A 19,930-nucleotide genomic window follows, 5' to 3' on the forward strand; every position below is an offset into this window, starting at 1 on the left:
AATTCCTTTTGATGTCCAAAACTGGCACACCATCTTGCTTTCTATTTATGACACAAATCCATATTGGAAAAGAGTCAGCCCACTTGAGATAACTTGATCCCCCCCTGATACTTGTCGTAAATTGTGTCTCTCCTGAATTCCAGCTCCAAGCAACAGCACAGTGCCTGATTGCAAACATCCCTGCAGCCAGGCTGTGTTTGGACGCCACATACCAGCAGGTTAGGATCCTGGCACTCATAGCTGGTTGGATCATGCTTAGCAGGCACTGGGAACACACTTTTAAACTGTAGTTCCCTTGTTTGTGGTTGTCTTTGAAACTGAGGAGAAATTCCTGAGACTACAATGTATGGTGCTATTTTAAACAGATGAGAATCTGATGGTGTTACAATAAATAATGTACTTTCGGTGTGTAGTTTTCAGCCAGGTTTGGAATCCTATTGTTATTACATTGGACATTCACATATTTACTTACTGCATCCTTTCATTCTAGAAGCTATCTTCCTCCAGTAATAGATTTTAAAGGCATCCTTCTTCAAAAACAGATCAGCAGCCCAGGATAGCTTTATTTTCTCTGAGCTGCGCCTTCTTTTATGTGGGACCTCACTAAAAGTAAGTATTTCAGTTGTTTTTAAAAGTGCTAAAATTATCCCTGTAGACTGCAATGTGCTTGCACTCCATATACTGCAATAAAGCTTTAGCAAAAGAGCTCAGAATGCAACAACAATTTGTAGTGCACTGTATAAAGTACTGAATGCTTTCATAAAGGTAACAGCATTCACTTATGCTTAGACAAGCTCATTTTGACTGCTGACCTGTAAGATGAAAGGAGAGGTCCTCATTCTCTGTTGACACCTAAAGAATTAAATAGTTTCAAATGTAAAAAAGTGTTCTTGATCGTTGTTGGCAGATACTATTTGTTTGGGTTTTTCTGAATATTTGGTTTTTTTGAGTGGAAGATTTACGATTGGTTGAGGTAAATCATACATTTAGTAAAATGCCATAGTCATAACATCAGTGTTCCTGGTAAGTGAATTTTACTGACAGTATTGAATCATAGAATGGTTTTGGTTGGAACAGACCTTATAGATCACCTAGTTCCAAACCTGCCATGGGCAGGGACACCTTGCTCTAGACCAAAGCTCCATCCAACGTGTCCTTGAACACTTCCAGAGGTAGGCAGTCCACAACTTCTCTACCCCATCTGTTCCAGTGCCTTCTCACTCTCACGGTAAAAAACTTGCTGATATCCAGTCTGAACCTATTCTGTTTCATTTTGAAGCCATTTGCCCTTGTTCTGTCACTGCACACCCGTGTCAAAAGTCCCTCACCAGTTCTCTTGGATTCCTTCACCAGGAACTGAAAGACCACAGTAAGGTTTCTGCAAAACTTTCCCTTCTCCAGGCTGAACAACCTCATCTCTTGGATTCCTTTGCCAGGAACAAAAAGACCACAGTAAGGTTTCTGCAAAAATTTCGCTTCTCCAGGCTGAGCAGCCTCATCTCTTGGATTCCTTCACCAGGAACTGAAGGACCACAGTACAGTTTCTGCAAAACTTTCCTTTCTCCAGGCTGAACAACCTCACCTCTTGGCCTGCCTTCATAGGAGAGGGACTCCAGCACACTGATAACCTCGGTGGCACTTCTCTGCTCACTCCAGCAGGTCTGCATCCTTTGTGGGCTGTGGATCCCAGAGCAGATGCAGTGCTCCAGGTGGGCGCTGACAAGGGTAGAGCAGAGGGGCAGAATCACCTCCCAGCCTACTGCTGCTTTTGATGCAGCCCAGGCTGGTTCTCTGGGCTATGAATGGGCATTTCCTCCTGACAGCAGGATGCAAGATGATGAACGACAGTTGTATGACTAGATCAAGAAGTGTGAATGTTTTAACATGATCTGTGTGATTTTTTGCTGTTATTTCTGATTATGGTTACATCAACTCAACTTTTGGAACCATTATTCCTCTCTCATGCCTATTATAATAGTAGGTAGATGGTAACAGTGTTAGGTGAATTTAAAGCACTTAGAAATCTGAGAGAATGCTGAATGTGGCAAAGAGTTCTTTTTGTTGCAGTCAATACAAAATGAGATGGCCTTAAAAACAATGCCTTTATTCTTCCTTGTAAAGATTAAAGTGCATTATTTCAAACACTTGAGTGCTACAGTTAATCCGAGCATATGTACTTAAATGCTACTGAGGATGTTCCTGTAATCTAGTAATTAGTAAAGCAAGGCTTTAGTTATCTAATTGTAGTTGATAATTCCAGACTTCTAGTGATAGTGATAAATACATTGTGGAAAATGCAGTGTGGGAGCTTTTGAGAGCTTTCATTTCTTTAAAGGAGGGAGAAAATGCAAAAGTCTGGGTCAGATGTTTAAAGTTTGCTTGGGCACAGCATCTTGGAGTTCTGGATGCTTCATGTTGTATGCAGCATCTAACAAAAAGGATATAATAGGAAAGGTAGGGAAACCATTTTTGGGGAAAAAAGTAGTTGTGTATCTCAGCATTTCTTGGTGTACCTTTTATTTTTATTTTTATTTTTTTTCTCTTGCTGTGTCTGCCCAAACCACCCTGAATTAAATGTTTTCCACATATCTCTTCATGGTGAGAAAGGCTGAGACTTGATAAAACTGTTCCTTAAGATAAGTGTCATGTGTTTTCTCCTGTTTTTCTTTGACTGTGTTCTCTCTCTGTTTACAATCCAATTGTTTTTCTAGATTTTGCCTCAGTTGTTTATTTTGTGGAAGTGAGGAATTTATGCACTCCCGCACATAAACATCTGCTCATCTGTCATTATGCTGAATTCAGTACTACAGTCAGCACTTTGCATATGCTTTTATGCTTGTAGTCTCTCATAATTTTTATCTTCTCATGTCTCACATTCTCTCTTTAAGGGATTGTCTTTATTCTTCCTTATTCCTCAGGTTTGTCACGAGACTCTTAAGAGTTTTGTGTTTTTAATAGAGTTCTGGCTGTGCTAAGTTCAGAATGCTTTTATTTTTGTGCTGTCTGGTTTTGTGAATTTTTTTCATTGTTTTGGTACAATGCTTGTACAGACACTTTAGAATATTTTTCTTAAGGAAAAAGCTAAAACAAACCTGCCTTTGTCTCCCTAATATACTACTTAAAATACATAATCACATAATGTATGCTCAAGGTAGGAGTTACTGATATCAACATCACAACTAAATTACACTTTCCATGTTTATAATTAGAGCAGATACAGAGATGTGTCCTAGGGATTGACCCTACTCTGAGTTGGTTGATGAGTAAGAAACTGGGAAATGATATCTTCTCAATGTCCAAAGTGGGATAAAATCCCAAAGTTGGATGGCACTGAAATAGTACTGGTTCTTGCACCACGTCAGGCTCCAACCCCACCCCTTCTGAAGTAGTTTTCATGTTTGTTACAGTATAATTGAAGATTAATTGCGTGGAAGAGGCAGACGGAAAAGGGGCATGAATCTGTGGCCACATGGTCACTGGAGAGTAACTGGAAATACTCTAAATCTCAATAATGTACTTTGTTTAGTAACAGTTCTTGAAACAGTACCAGGTATAAAATTTTTTATTTTATTTCATATTTCAAGTTTTATTTTTAGAATGAAACTGTTATCAGTGGCTGTCAACTCATGTGTTTCCTGTGGTGGAAACATTTTTCAGCCCTTTGATGGGAAGCAAAAGAAACCTCATTAGCAGGGGAAGATGCTGAGCCCATGCACTGAGGTGTTCAAGGCACTCTGGGTAACTCCAACACCTTTGAGTGCTCCAGTCATTCCATAAGCATTTAATCTAATGACACTTTAATTAATTACAGACCTTGAAACACAGACCAGAAGAAGGGCCTTGTGACATTAAATCCCTTTGATGTTCCTGCCAAGCCCTGAATCTCAGGTGTTGAACGGGGACTTGGCAGTGGTGGGGAGCCCTCAGCTGCGAGGTGAGACCCATGCTCGGGACCTTCACTGGGGGAGGAGAGCCTGGAGCGGTGTCTGTGCCTCACAGGAAGGTCCTACCTGCTGACCCTTGCCTCTGGCTCCTGGGACTCGCTGCAGGGCTGTCCTGCGTGGAGCTGGTGTTAGCAGACTGGCTGCCCTCGGGAAGGGAGCTGGTTCTTAGCAGTGCTAAAAGGCCACCCTGGCACACAGAGGCACATGCAGGAGGATTACGGTGCAGTCTGAACTGGGGACAGTGGGCACTTCAGTGCCATCAGAACGAACAAACCTGTGATGCACAGAGCCCTTTTGAGTGATGCCTATCAAATGCACAGCCCGTGGCACTTTGTGGCATTTGGCTGACTGCAAGGTAAGGTGCCTGCTAAATACTGTTTTCAGGCTGAGTAGATAATTCCTCTCTGAACACTTACATAAAGGACCTCTCTCTTCCCTGGATCCAGCCCAGGTTTGTATTAGCTGTTGTTTGATGGCTACGTACCTCCTAAGGGTTACATTTTCTCTAAAGGAGACACACACTAATTTATTCAGAAAAAGTAATCTTCCATTGCCTCAATACAGGCACGCTCTTTTATTATTGTCCCTGTGAATCTCCTCAAAACTGAAGTGCTTTTAAGTAGCTCAGTCTTTAAATATCCTCTTTTATTCTCATTCAAGAAATTCTGGTTTTGATAACAGTCAATGATTTTAGTTTTTCATTTCAGCTAAAAAAAAAAAAGGTCAAAGTAGAAATATGGTAGTTTTTATTCCTTTAATTATGGGGGTATTTCCTGACATGGAACAGTGAAATCTGATTAACAACATATAACCAAAGAAAAGTAATTTTATCTTTGATTTTACCGTTTTAGCGATTCTTGAAGTAAAAATACACCTCTGTGTATGATTTTGCTCACCCACTACTTTTAAGCCTCAGTAGGAGCTGCTCATGTTGTACAGTCATCAGCATTTTGCCTATATTTTTATGCATGCAATTTGTCATCAGTTTATGCCTCTTTAAGGCTTGGCCGTGATTTCTTAAAAAGTCTCTTCTAATTGCAGTGTTCAAAGACTACTTTTTTCTTCCTGAGGCTCCTTGGTAAAAGACAGAAGAAAGCATAGTGGCAGAAGTATTATAAACTGAAGCAGATGGAATTTTGGTTTTGTAGAATATAATGAAGCTTGCACATAAAGTTAATTGTCCCATAACCAAGTACATTTCTTGAACTATGATGAAAATCAACCAGATATTTCCAGGAGGAAGGATTTTCACATAATTTAGCAAAGTGTCAGTAAATAACATGCAAATAAATAGAATCATTCCAAGCTGGGAAGAATTGGAGCGGTCAACAAATAAGCTAATGCAAGGAGTTTGGCTGGCTGATGCTTTTGAAGATGTCTAGTCCTTTCTGATGACCATGTTTAAAAAACTCATGTAAGTCAGAAACTTAAGTGAGTAATGCCAAGTACTGAAACATCAAGATTAAGAGAAGCATTGAATGGACTCATCTCCAGTCACTTCTTTTGGGAGCTGTCAGTAGCTCAGATTTGACAAATATATCATGTAAATCAGATTTGAAAAATACATCATGGTCATTTGAGATTTCTCCATTGAAGGTGAAATAAGCTTTATCAGTGCAAAAATGTAAATGCCTTTTCAGATGAAAAAGTAGTTTGAGCAGAGTTTTTTAAATGATATCTAGTGCAGTGTTCTGTTCTATTTGAACAGAGAAAACTGTTTATAGTTCATTATGGAGAAGCAATAAAATATGTGCTACTGTGACAGACTAAATGGTGGTAAACTTACTACTTACCATAATTTTAGGGATTAAAAAGATGCTATTAGATCTGAGAACTTCTGAACAGGCATCAGAGAATATTAATATAAACTGCAGAGGCAAAATCAGTGTCTTTGGTGTAAAAAACAATAAGCATGCAAGACCCTTCTTGCTTGTTTTTATTTTTTTTTAATGTTCTTACTAGTCTCTGGACTGTCTTACCTCTTGCAGTCTTTCCCTTTTTTTTTTTTCTGTCAACATGTTCTTGGATTATAACTCTTTGCCATTATATATATTTAAAACCTAGTAATTTTTTATTCATTCTTTAAGTGTGCGCTGTAAAATTGTATGCAAAATATACCATGAACCTTATATAAAATATAGAAAGAGTTGCCAGCCATAAGTCGTGCATGTGCAAGGAGACAAAGTGTTCATATCTGATTATGCTGCCCTTCATCAATATTGGTGGAACTCTTATTATAACCCAGTAGTCTACAGTCTGTATATACAGAGGGCTCTCTTCATTAACCACAAAACAGTGGTTTACAACAAATCCATCTACTTGATTTTGCTTAAACTGCAAGTGGTCATGCTTATGTTTTTTTTCAAATACTCAGGAGTGGTTTTTCCCCAATACAGAAAATAACGCTGAGTAGTAATGATCTAATTCTGTGGGAAGAATTTTTTGAAAGAGGAAATCTCTTGTGCATATGGGATAGTAATGTAATATCTGGAAGATATGTGCATGATCTCGAACCTATATGAGGGGAAGAGGGCAATTCCCACAGGTGCTTCCCTAAATTGAGATATGCAATCATACTGTTTTTGAAAGGTAATAGCCTTTTATCAAGGAAATACTATCGAACTAGAGGAGATTCAGATTCCATATGCTCCTCCATTGTCTATAGGAGGCTTTGCTTCCTTAATCTCAAAGCACAGATTTAGGCTGTAGCCATACAGAGTATTTGTAAGTTCTTTCTGCAACAATTCATCCAACGTATTTTCTACCAGCCTGGACATTGTGTAACTAGGCCCTTGTTTCCCTGTCTACTTCAGCTGTATGAACATGCCTTTCAAAGGAAATCTGTCATTGTTTTTTGTTCCCTGCTCCCCATCCCTACTCCCACTGTTGAAGAAAATCTCTGCCCGATGGAGTCCAAGTCTTCTGTGTGACTGGTGCAGAGCTCACAGCCTGGCTGACAGCAGCAACAGAAGAATGCATGGAACTGAAGGAGTGGCAGCCAGAAACAAACAGGTAGTCTGGGGACACCTCCAGCCCACAGCAGTGAAGGCAGCCCTGGGTACCTCATGACTTTTGCAACTAGTCAGAAAGGGGGGATTGGGTTTCAGAACATAGGCATTCACTTTAGCATGACAGGCAGCTTGCCTCCAGCTATAGAGAGAGTAGCTATGGGAGTCTACAGGAGTCTTATCTCTACAGTTGCTTACCCCCAACTCTACTTACCCCCAGTTTTTGTCATGTGGTATTATGTATAGGAGTGAGCAGCAAACTGTTGAAGAGACTAGGCAGTGCTTCTTGTCAGAAATAATCCAGAACTCAAGCTTCTGCTATAAAAGTATAGTTGCTTAGGGAAAAAAAAAAAAGTGAGGCAACTTATAAATTAAAACTAAATCACCATCTTCTGCTGTCTACTTGGCTTACATACCTGCCCCATTTCCTTTTTTGTTCACCTGTTGTGTTGAACCCCGAACACATACTTCCCAAAGCCCTCAAGTCCCCCTATGTCTTAGAAGACTCCAAGAAAAACAAAATTGTACCAATCAATCTGATGTGCAGTCCTAGAACTGAAAGAAGTTGTACAGCCCAAAAGCAATTTTTAGCTTTCAAAAATAATGAATGTAAAAGGCCTCAGATATCTAACTGAAAGTTGTGAATACATACAATTAAAAGGCTTACTCAGATGTATGTTATTTGCTATGATCTCAGAGACAGATAGGTGGGATTTAGCAAATCTTTTAGTAATGGGATGAAGTTATGAAGCTCAAACTTTTCTACCAGCTATGTCTGGATGTAAATGAGAAAGTAAACACAGGGAATAATTAGAGAAAGCTGCAAACAGCTACATAAGGAGCTTCATTCTTTGTACTCACAGTGTGAAGCTTGATGCCAGTACACTGCCTTTACTATTAAAAAATATTTCAGGATAATGTAGATAAATTGACTACATTCTATAGCTGAATACTGCAGCAGCCAAAGAATGAATACAAGTGCACAGGTCTCCACACTCATTTATTCCTGAAGAATTAGGAATGCTATATTACTTTCTTAAAATGTAATAAGGCCATAGGACAATACATAATTTTTAAAATGTGAAGAATTTAATGGGGCATTTGCTGCTAAAGAAATTTAGTTTCTGAACTTGTGATAAAATGCTTGTATAGCAAGTAACTATGCCTCTTTTCCCCTGCAATATTTCTTCTGAAATATATTCTTCACAAATGGTGCTTAGAACAATTTAATTGAGTAGTGTTGCCACTCCTCTATAGATAGGAAGACAAGTGAGTGACGGTCTTAACAATTTTTGCTTCTATGGATCATCCAGTGGGAAGCTCACATAATCAAAACTGCTGGTGCCTCTTTAGGTGAGACAGTGATAGTTGTTATTCCAGACTGAAAGGGGGCTTGACTCAAGGATCTGTGCCCTCATAAACTGGAACATACGGGTCTGTTCCGAGACTATCTGAAAAATAGAGACTGATGTTTGCATTATGAGGACCATTCCTTCCTGGGTAGTTTGTGTCCTTTCCCACTCGGCTGCCTACCCATCTCCAGAGTCCAGGTGTTCTGATCACCTGTGTGTTAAGGAGGTAACTGAGACAAGTGCATCATGTTACATGGGCCGCAGTTTTCTAAAACCTCACTTTGTGATGAGTTACTTTGTCATCACATCAAATGTTTCAGCAGTACAGCTCAGCTGGCGTTTTTTAGGACTGAGGTGAAGTGACATATTCTGTACTTCTGTAGAAGGTTTATATTTTAGACCATAATGTTTATGTTCTTGTGCAAGGGGTAAGTAGACTGCTTGGCTCTTATCAGTGTTTGCACGATGACATTTGGACTTGGGAAGTGTTGTGGTTTGACACTGGCCTAGCGCCAGGCACCCACAAGAGCTGCTCATTCACCTTCCCCTGCTACAGCTGGGCAAAGGAGGGAAAAGGGAAAAAAAATTATTGAAGGCTTCATGAGTGAGACAAGGACTGGAAGAAATATTTCAAGGGCGAAACAGGCTCAACTTTAGTTGCAAAGTGAAATTTATTACTAACAGATTCAGGGGAGGATAATGAGAAGTAAAATAAGCCCATAAAACACCATTTCCCCCCAGCTCCTTCCTCCTTCTCACTGCCAGGGATACAGGGCAGGGGAATTTTGGTCAGTTCATCACCAAGACTTTCTTCCATTGCTGCGGGAGAGGAATCCTTCCCCTGTGAGGCCATGGAGTCCCTCCCATGGGAAGAGTTCTCTGTGAACTTCCCCAGTGTGGGTTCACTCCCACCAGCAGCAGCCAAACCACACCTGCTGCACTGTGACTCCCTCCCACGGGCAGAAACTCCTCCCAAAACTGCTGTGGTGTGGTCACTCTTCCACAGGGTGCTGTCCTCCAAGGACAGGCTGCTCCAGCCTGGAAGCTGGGCCCTTTCCACTGGCTCTCCCACTGGATCACAGCCTCCTCCAGGCAACCACCTGCTCCTGCATGGGCACCTCCCCCATGGGCTGCAGGTGGATCTCTGAATTCCCCTTGGATCCCCACAGGCTGTGCATAGATCTCTGCATCCCCCATTGATCCCCATGGGCTGGGGGTGGATCTGTGCATCCCCCATGGATCCCCACGGGCTGTGCATGGACCTCTGCATCCCTTACAGATCCCCACAGGTTGTGCATGGACCTCTGCATCCCTTAGGGATCCCCATGGGCTGAGGGTGGATCTCTGCATCCCTAGTGGATCCCCACAGGCTGCAGAGGCACAGCTGCTTTGCCATGGTCTCATCACGGCCTGCAGAGGAATCTTGGCACCTCCTCCTCCTCCTCTTTCAAAGACGTTGGTGTTTTCCAAGTTGTTTCCCTCACATGTTCTCACCTCCTCCTTTTACAGCTGACTAGAAGCTGTAACCTTGTGACTTTGTTTTGATTTTCTTGACATCAAGGTTTGGCTCTGCTGGACACAGTGAAAGCTTCCAGCAGCTTCTCACAGGAACCACCTTTGTGGTCCCCGCACTACAAAAAACCAGGCTGTGCCAAACAAATACTGGAAGCTTCTCAGGGTAACTACAACAGATCGGTGTGGTTTGCTCCATCCAGTCCTGTCCCCTCTCTTGAATCAGCATGTTACTTTGTGTACAGCTTTGCAAAACCCCATTTCAAGAGTTGATCTAGTTGAAAATCACTTTTATGTATATTTGATTTTTAGTTTCATTCTCTGCTTCAGCTCACTCTTTGCACAAGGTCAAATGGTGCACATAGGCAAAGTTAGAAGATAAGTGGACAGTGGAAGCTCAAACTGAACCGGTGAAATTTCATCATCATGTCAGGGGAGGAAGTGGGGAGGGGAAGGAAGAAACTGCTTTCTATACTGTGTTGTAGTGGCTGTTGTTGACATTCACATTCAAAGTTTATTCTGGATTGTGGGTTTTTTTTTTCCTTTTATCTCTTTATTATCTTTTTGCAATTGCTTAAAAATAATGCTTAAAAATTTTGTATTTTACAGTGATTTTGATTGATCATATTTTGCCCTGCTGCTTGTTCTACTTCAAGGAACATGGCCTTGAGAATACTAATGATTATGTCAATCAACAAGTTTCTGAAAATTCCAAATTGGAATTCCAAATTCCAAAGGTGCTCAAATTATGCCTAATTTTCCTGGACATTCTTCTTACTTATTCCTTCTTCGTAGAAGGAATAAGAACACCACTTATTCTTGAGAGTGGGATATGAAAAATTGTTCTTTTTGTCAAGTAACAGAAATGCCTTCTAAGGGAGACTTAAAATTTTTTATTCTGGTTAAATGCATGAATAGGTTATTTTTTTCCCAGTAGAACATAATCTTCTCCTTCATTGAATAATGTGGCTTGTGCATTCACTCCACATACGGGAAAGTAGAACTGAGTTCCTTCCTCTTCAGGAGACAGATTTACGGTCCTGAAAAGAGTGCCATAAATACACAGCTCTCAGATGAGTGCATTTGCTCTGAGCTTGTAAAGTTGTCTCTCTTTGTCTAAACCAAAACACTGAGCAAGGGCCTGGGGTCCTCCTGGGGGATTTCAGAACAGTGGAGCTGAAGGTTCACTGCTTCTCTGTTCCAATCAAGGCAGAAAAAAAACCAAACCTGGATTCTGCCAAGTATTCCAGCTAGGAGCTGATGGAGTTTTCTAGAGCTAGGGTCGTTTGTTGAAGCTATTTCATCTTCTGTAAAATATTTACACACATGCCAATAGGCATTCCATAAATGTGAGGCATTGACATGAGGTCTCCTCAGGCCTTGTAATCCTGTATAAAATTATGTTTCTTCATAGGGTAATTTAATGAACTTTAGTTTTTCCTCAAATGAGTGTCCCAAAACAAAACTTTTTGTTTCAGGCTTAAAAGATCAATATTTTGTTAAATGGACCAGAACTTCTCTATATCCTTTTTCAATCTCCAGAAGGGTTGACAAAAATAAGTTTAGCTTTATAAAAACCAAATATGATTTACCTTTTTTGTTGATTCAACAGCCAAGGTGTCAGATGAAATGACCTCAGAATACCAAAACCCATTGCCCTGCCATTTTCATGAATATATGTATCACTTCTTAATTTAATCACCTTTCTGCGGACATCTGTTGAGTACTATATTGCTTCAAAATACTTCAGTTTAATATTTTTAATAATTTATTTATGGTATTTATTGTGATTATGTTACATAATACTGTGTCTTTCTAGACTATATAAACAGAAAAGAATAATTTGCTGTCTCAATGTAAATCCTAATACTGGTACCAGAATTATCATGTCTGCCTATTCATATCATCTAATACAACAATCCTGCTGAATATTTTCTGAGATAAGCAAGTATAAGGGGTAGTATTATAGTCAAGGGAGGAATTTGTAAATGTCTCCATGAAGATTTTTTCCCACTATTTACTCAGTGCTGCTCTTGTGACCATGCTTAATGAAATGCAGAAATCAGACCGGAATATTTTAGAAGTCTATCCATCTGTATTTCTCTTTTAGCATTCTCTTTTCAGTATGAAATACTGTGTCAAGAGCTACATCTGTGTAGCTTACAGAATTCAGATTATGTAGGAAGATGAAAATCTAATTTAATAAGGGAAAAAAACCCCAAAAAAGCTGAGAGTATAGAAGTGTCTATAGTGGCATAAAATAAATTCACAAAGATAAGAAAACTAAGGTAAATCTCCTTTTGTAACATTTTATCAATATTTAGCACACCAGACCTCATACAGCATATGTAAAAACTAAAATAAAGACAACGATGAGCATATTAGTAATTAATGCAGGCAGATGCAAATGCAAAAAGAAAATTTGCTGACACATTATCAACTGATTATTTTCACCCTTGAAATATTTCACAAATGTATATGTTTTCAAGATTTGAAAGAAAAAGAAAACAAATAAGAAAAAATGTATTTTTATATAAAAATATAAAACCCCTGAAGTTTACACCTGGAAATCATTAATAATGACCTAGTACCAGTTTTGCTGCTTTTCTGTACTACTCCCACATAGCAAGAATAGTATAATTCAGTTAGACTGTTTAGACAACTAGATACTTTATGTTGTGAATGTTAAAATAAATTGGTCTTATTCTATGCAAGTTTTAGTATAAACACACTGTAAGCTTTGTAAAAGAACCTTATCAGTCACAAGACACCTCATCTGCATTTTATAATATATTTAATTAGTGCTTATGGGTTTTAGATGGGACAAAGTAAAGACAAAGTTCAACCAAAACAGATGGAGCTACAGCAGAATTTGTAAAATGGGTTACTTCACTGCTGGCAGCCTAGATCTCATTTAAGAGAAAAATCAAAGCAGAGCTGAGAAAGAAAAGGAAAGCTGAAAAGGTCACATAGAAAATCTGAAAACACACTTAATCAGAAACTTTTTTTGCATGTTTTTCCTCAATATTTTTGTGGTTTTGAATTAATATGACACCCCTCTCTCTGAGCTGAGGTAGAGAAACTGCCTACAAGAGTGTATCTTTAATTTCAGGATATAACCATGGTCTTACTGCATGTCTTGTGTATCAGGGAAGAAATGGAGAAGGTAGACAGTACATACACTGCTGTAGGCTTTGCTTCATTAGTCATTGTGCCATAGAATCAGAATCATAGAATGGTTTGGGTTGGTAGAGACCTTAAAGTTAATCCAGTTTCAGCCTGCCTGCTATGGGACATCTTCCACCAGAGCAGGTAGCTCAGAGCCCATTCCAGCCTGGCCTTAAACACTTTCAGGGATGGGGCATCCACAGCTTCTTTTGTCAAACTGGGCCACTGCCTCACCACCGTTACAGTAAAGAATTTCTTTATGAAATCTAATATAAACAAACTCTTTTTTTCCTGTCACTACATGCTCTTGTAAGTTGTCTCTCTCCATCTTTCTTGTAGGCTCTCTTCAGGTACTGGAAGGACACAAGTCACCTTCTTCAGGCTGAATATTCCCAGTTCTCTCAGCTCTTCCTCACAGGAAAGGAGCTCAATCTCTTCAACCATCTTTGTGTTCCTCCTCTGGACTGTCTCCAGAGGTCCCTGTGCCTCCTGTGCTGGAGCCCAGCTCTGTGTGTGCAGTGCTCCAGGTGGGTCTCAGCAGAGCAGAGCAGAGGGGCAGAATCCCCTCCCTGCCCTGCTGCCCACGGGGCTCTGGGTGCAGCCCAGGACACGTTTGGCTCTCTGGGCTGGCAGTGCCATGGCTGGGCCATGTGCAGCCTCTCAGCCACAGCACCCCAAGCCCTTCATATCCCAACTTCCTTTCCAAAGACATTAATGAATCTTTACAATAAGCACACTAAATTATCTTGGAATCCTTTTCAAGACTATATTGTATTTATGAGGGCTTGCTTTTAATATTAATTTAAATTAGATAGATAGATAGATAGATAGATAGATAGATAGATACTATTACTGGAACAGATTTACAGAAAATGCCACCTTTTTTAATACGCTCCTTCTTAAAAAAATCCAACAAAGTATGGATGTGGCACAACTATGACTTGTGTTAAAAACTTAATTAATAATATAATTTTAATTCATAACTTATCTTGCTTGCATCAGTGGGACTACTCATACTGAAAGCTTATATATGCTTTGCAAAAGCATGGTCTTCATTAATAGTTAATACCCATGGGCATTATTTTATTTAATCAGAAGCTAAAATACTGACTTTACGACCTTTAAAAAACCTGTAATACCTAAATATTTCTTCTCTTCCAAGTAAAAGCCATCTCATTTTCTTCCAATTATTTCATAAATTTTTATTAATTTCAGTTTTTACCTCCCCTTCTTCTCTTTCCCCTGCAACATTGTACATTTCCCTGGGACAGATATTTTTGTTTTAAATATTCCACCTTTTCTTTTTATATTTGCTATACTTGTGGCAATCATGAGCATGGCTTGCAAACAAATTGTCTGCATAACTACCAAAAGACATGGCCAATATGATGAATACTTTACATGTTTGCCTGTATTTCCTAACAGCTACAGAAATAAGCAAAACACACAATACACTCTCTTCCATGATTTTAATGTTAAATACAATGGCTAAGCTATTCTTTATAAAGGAGAAAAAGCTACCTTAGCTCCTGCCGCATGACACAACTGTTCTGCCAGATGAGAAACTGCCATAAAAGATGGCCTGTAAACAGTTAAAAAGATAAAACCCTTAGCTGTTGAGGCATTGGATGGAGGACTGTGGGAAAGTGACCAAGGAAGACACCCTTACGGAGTCTGAAAGTTTGGCTGTTGTATACAAGCTTGGGATGCCTTTGGTAAGAGTTAGATGAGACAGTTGCATACGCTCATTAATTATTGTAAATGTCACTTTCTTTTATGTTTAGTTCCTTAAGATTAAAGACAGCCTTGGTTTAAGAAGACTGACTGAACATTGCATTAACTCCCGGTTCCAGTCTTCTGAAGGGAACAAATGCAGGCACCCAAATCTAATTATGTCTGTGAAGTTAAGCAAGGTTGTGCAGCAGTGGTGGAGCAAACACTATATGACTTTGCTTGGCTACAGGAAAGAGTACAGCTGCAGCAGCACAGAGGCTAATCTTCAGCCTCTCATTTAGGGTTTGGTCAGAGATCAGTACCCCACAGCCTGCAGTGTAAATGTGACATGGGCTACTGATGGAATTAGTCCTCGGTTTTTAAGGGTTAATCTTGCAAGGTGCTGAATGCTTCCCACCCTATCAATTCCATCTAAATAGGAAATACTTGACAATCCTTTTTAATTTGGGGTTACAGATTCCTAGTTAAGGTGAGGCACAGGCTGGCTGCAATGGAGGTTGAAGGAAAGCATCAGTACCTGATAATAGATGGTGACTTGGTGAATGATATTTACTATAGCAGAAAATGGACTTAACTGGTTATTTTTAGCAAGGTAAGTATTATTTATGGTTTCAGTACTTTCTGGCATGACTATTTGCTATTAAGAAATTGCAATCTGGATAAGAGAACAGAGTAGATTGTTTTAAGGTTTTTAACCATGTATTTGCTCAGAAATTGAGAAATTTAGCTGAGAAATTTACCATGTAGTAAATGCTTAATGCTGCACTTAATGACCCCAGAAATAGTACAAATTTCAGGAATTGTGTACTCTTGAGCCATTCACTAAACTTCTGGGACCAGTGTGTCCCTGGGAGCAGTGTGTGAACTGGGAGCAGTGTTTACAGGTCTCAGGGTCATAAATTCAGCCATCCTGTGTGCATAGCAAAGCCATCCAGGTTCCCTGTGAAGTGACTGGAAGAAGCAAAGCTCTTGGGAAGGTTATTTAGAAGAGTTGTAAAGAGGCACAGCCTGTGGCCAGGTAAGGGAGGGACCTGAAATTCTGCCTCTCCCCTGGGCTTATCTGCCTCCCTGGAGACAGGTGCCTCAGATGGATGGGGAGGCTTTGTTATGCTCAGGCAGGAGGGTGGACCTTCGGCACTAATCACTGCTTGGCCTTAGGCTGTAACTGATAAGAGGCACAGAAAGCTCAACTTAATGACAGTCTATTACACACTAAGGACTCTCAAATTCTAGAGAAATATGCTGCCTATCCTGCCGTAGAGTAATCGTGAATTGAGGCCCCATCACTTCCATTACACAGCATTGCCTTTGTGCAGCCAGGAATGCCCACGACTTGTAGAAATAGCAAGGTTACTGGAAAGAGGCAAATCTGTTTAGGAACTGGCAGGTACTTAAGGGCTTCCCTCTGGGCTTGATGGTGACTGACATCACAAAGTTCTGTGTATAAGGTTTCGAAATATTCCTGCTTGCCTGTCTTTTAAAACTCCAGTTTCTGTAAAAAAAGTTCAATTTCAGCCCTTTTAATGCAAGCTGCTTATGCAGTGAGATACTAAGAGTGGGCTGCAAAAAGGGTACTGAATGTATGCACAGGAGTTCAGAGTTGAAAAGAGGGAATAATGAGAGGCACCAGGAAAAGAAATGTCCTAATTGTATAAGAGTTAGTGAGGAAAGGAAAACTAAATAGGGGAAGTGAGGCAAACAAGCAAAGACTGAAAGCTGAGCTGATACTAGTGAAGGAGGAAAAAGAAGAACAAGTTAAAACCATCATTACAAAGTATAAAACTAAGATTTACAATGAAATGTGGTGTCATTTGGGACTCTAATTGCATGCTTTACTAAACATTGTTAGGAGCATTTATCATGCCAGCAGCCATAGGTTTAGCTACTGTGGGCCTCCGTGCCATCTGGAAAGACGAGCACTCACTTGAATGGAATGTTAGAGATCATTGTCATAGCAATTCAGAGCAATCCACACTGCATCTGTGTGTAGCACCTGTACATGTTTATGGGGTTTTTTTTGAGGTGACTATTTCGGCTGTTTAATACATACACTTTTTAAAATTATAAATAAATACAGTTATTTTGGACTGAATTGAAAAAAATAAGGCTTAGTCTTCTATCACTTCAATGCTTCCCCCCCCCCCCATTACTATTAAAATTTAAAAAAAGTAATGTGAAAGTTTTTACGCCATAAGCTATGAGATAGCTTAAAATAATTCCTCAAAACTTACTGTGTGGATGCCATGGGACAGAGAGAGAGAGAAACGGCAAGCGCTTCTCACAGCAGCTTGTGAGAATTTTTAGGGACTTATAAGGACGTGATGACTTGTTAAGTATAAACAATCTGCAGGTGGTGTTTTTCTACTTAGTCTCTCTGTTCTTTTCAAGGACGGTGTATGAGGAAGATGTTTTTGTTAGTTAGCTAATCAAATAGAATGTATCGTATCACTAAACAAACCGTGTGGTTCGCTTGAATAAAGCCTTCTTTGCTCTTTCTACAACACTGCCTCCTGCCTGTTCCTGTGCCGTTCTCGGCGCAAGAGTGAGATTACTGAGGGCTGAACAGCTGATATATATATAAACTATTGTTTCATATTGTAATTGAAGACATTACTTTTTAAAATCAAAAATATTTGAAGTTTTTATTAAGAATTAAACCAATACTTTAGGTCATGTTATTAATTACAATTTAACTTTTTTCTTTAAAGGAAATTACTTTTATCAATGGATCAGTGCTAGCTTACTCCAAAACTCAGTAAAGATGCTTTACTTACAGTGAAATTCAGGCTGAAATCCTGTTAAGTTCACTGTGTTAGTGTGTTTTAAGCCAAGTAATCACAGACTTGCAGTGATGACCCAAAGAAGTCAATATATTTGTAGCTTCACCAGGAAAACATCACTAAGAATTGCATATACATAGAGTGCCATTGACTACTTGGATGGACAGCAGTAATGGTATTAAGCACAGCTTAATACCATTAATACCATTCATATCTCCCTTAAAACTCATACAGGCTTAAAGAACATTACATAAACTCTGAGTATTATTACATCATCACATCTATTACATCAGAATAGTAGAATGTAGTTGGTAATAATGGGTGGCTAGTGAAAATTATACCAAAGATGTTTTCATGCCATGTGTCACTTCTCTGTTAGCATGAACGGGTAAGTGTTGCTCCTACATCTCTCACACCTCAGTGTTGTGTTTTCAGGCTAATCACAGAACCAGAGCATGGGTCGGGCTGGAAGGGCTCATAGCAAGTCATCTGGTCCTCCCTGCCCAAGCAGGGCCATCCTAGACTGCATGGTACAGGATTGCACCCAGATGGATTTTTAACATCTCCAGTGAGGGAGACTCCACAACCTCTCTGGGAAATCAGAAAGCATTTCTTCCTCATGTTCAGGTGGAACTTCCTGGGCATCAGTTTCTGCCCATTGCCTCTTGTCCTATTGCTTGGAACTGCTGAGCAGAGTCCAGTCCCTGCTCTGACCCCTCCCTGCAGTCACTGACATTGATGAGGTCCCCTCTCACTTGTCTCCTCTCGAGGCTGAACAGGCCCAGCTCCTTCAGCCTGTCCTCAAAAGTTATGCCTTGGGAACTTTGTAGCCTTGAGCTGGATGTGGTGCCCGGGCTCCATGTCCTTCTTGTCCTGAGGAGCCCTGAACTGGGCACAGCTCTGCAGATGTGCTTCACCAGGGCTGAGCAGAGCGGGCAGGATGGCTTCCCGCACCTGCTGGCACTGCTCTTCCTAACGCAGCCCAGGACACCACCAACCTTCTTGGCCACAAGGGCATACTGCTGGCTCATGGATGGCTTGCTTTAGAAATTACCATCATTTTACTGTGTTTTATGCCTTAAGAGTGCAATGGTTTTGATCCTTTAAATGTTCTACCTCTGGAAGTCACTGTCTTAGGACACTTGAGATTCACTCTACTGGTGACTGGCAGATATTCCTGGACCTTGGAGAAAAATTAGAGGTTTGGTTTGGTTTGTACTACAGCTTTATTTGGAGCCTACAAAAGCAGAGAAAGATTTTTGTTGCTCTTTTGGAGTGTCAATAGCCATTTTGTGGTTTTGGATTATTTTTCTAGCCTCTGCCCTTTTGAATGCTCTCCCGCACTAGAGATATTAGATGCCAAATACCTCTGCCCTAAGTTGTATGTATTCCCTACAATGGCAAGTTTTCAAGTTTGTTTTTTTATTTTAGTTTTCCTTAAGGCTTCCAGTGTGTGTTTATATGTCACATGAACATGTTTAGAAAAATATGTAAAGAGAGCTGGGGGGAGAACAGGGTGTCCTGATACTTACTGAAATATTTCTAACAGCTTTACTAACAGGGGAGTTCATTTTCTGGCATAAAATGGAAGATATCTGCTTAGTCTACAAAAGGCAAAACACGTTTATGAGCAGAATTTGTCTGACCTATGCATTTCCTCAGTCACTCTGCACACATTACTGAAACACATTCACTCTGTTGCTTCTCTTTTATTTTCCTGTGTTACATTTAGGGCCTGTCTTGTCATATAAATTTTCTAATCATGTGCTTCCATTAATTTAATTTCTTTTCACTTCATTTACACCTCTGTAAATATTTTCAGGTTTCCAAATAACATAAAAGTTATTTGTGTTTCTTTTTTAGCTCAGTACAATATAACTGAGCTGAGCTGAACTTGGGACAAAACTAGAAATTACATGAACCAGTTTTTAAGACTGAAAGCAACTGGAAAGCCATATTCTGAATTCACTTGAGCCATGACCATTACTTTCAAGGCCAACTGTTCTATTGCTCATGAAATTACTTGTAAAGCTCTCCAGGAAGTTTCTTCATGGCTGTGTGTCTCTGCTCCAGCCAAAACCAGCACAGAGAGTACATCCCCTGCAGAGGGATCAAAGCATGCATACAGACACATTTGCCGTAACACTTAAGGCACCTGCATGCCATCTGGAAACATGACATCAATCTTGTCAATCTTTACAAATTTACAGATCAATTCTATGGATTCACCTTGACTTTCCAACACCTGCTTTTCAGTATTTTAATAAAGGGAATGGCCTTAGGCTATGATCAGGCTTTTCCTCACTGAAGTCAGCAACTGCTGCCATAACTGTACTGAAGTCATCAGGTAAATCAGTGGCCAAATTGACTTAAGAAAACAGGAATTGAAGAGCCACTAACAACAACAATAACAACAACAACAACAACAACAG

This window comes from Zonotrichia leucophrys, chromosome Z (genome assembly GCF_028769735.1).
Source record: "Zonotrichia leucophrys gambelii isolate GWCS_2022_RI chromosome Z, RI_Zleu_2.0, whole genome shotgun sequence".
NCBI lineage: Eukaryota > Metazoa > Chordata > Aves > Passeriformes > Passerellidae > Zonotrichia > Zonotrichia leucophrys.